Genomic DNA, 421 nt, shown 5'->3' on the forward strand with positions numbered 1-421 from the left:
AGACATTTGGCGAAGCACAGCTGGTGCTTACATAAAGGAGTTTAGCTGGGTCATGCGGTGGATGGGGATAAAGAGGGCTTGTCGGGTCCTCAGAGTGAATTCTCCTTTTCACAACGGGGAAGCAGGCTTCCAAGAACCTGAACGCTCACTTGAAGAGGGCTTGGGCTGATGCTGGGCTAGAAACAGCAGTCACCTTCACAATCTTGCGCACTGCCCTGGCTGACAATATCAAGCATCAGCAAGATCCAGAAAGCAGGTCGATTCTCTCCAGGTTTATGTGTCACGACGTAAGCACTGCAGACCGGTTCTACGCGAATACGCCTGGAATAAAGGAGGGATTGAAGATCCGCTCCATGTTCAGGGCGGCAGCAGCTGCAGCAGCATCATCATCAACATCAGAAGGGAGGTCTACCACCGTCAG

This window comes from Notothenia coriiceps, unplaced genomic scaffold, assembly GCF_000735185.1.
Source record: "Notothenia coriiceps isolate Sejong01 unplaced genomic scaffold, NC01 NC01_scaffold00036915, whole genome shotgun sequence".
NCBI classification, from domain to species: domain Eukaryota; kingdom Metazoa; phylum Chordata; class Actinopteri; order Perciformes; family Nototheniidae; genus Notothenia; species Notothenia coriiceps.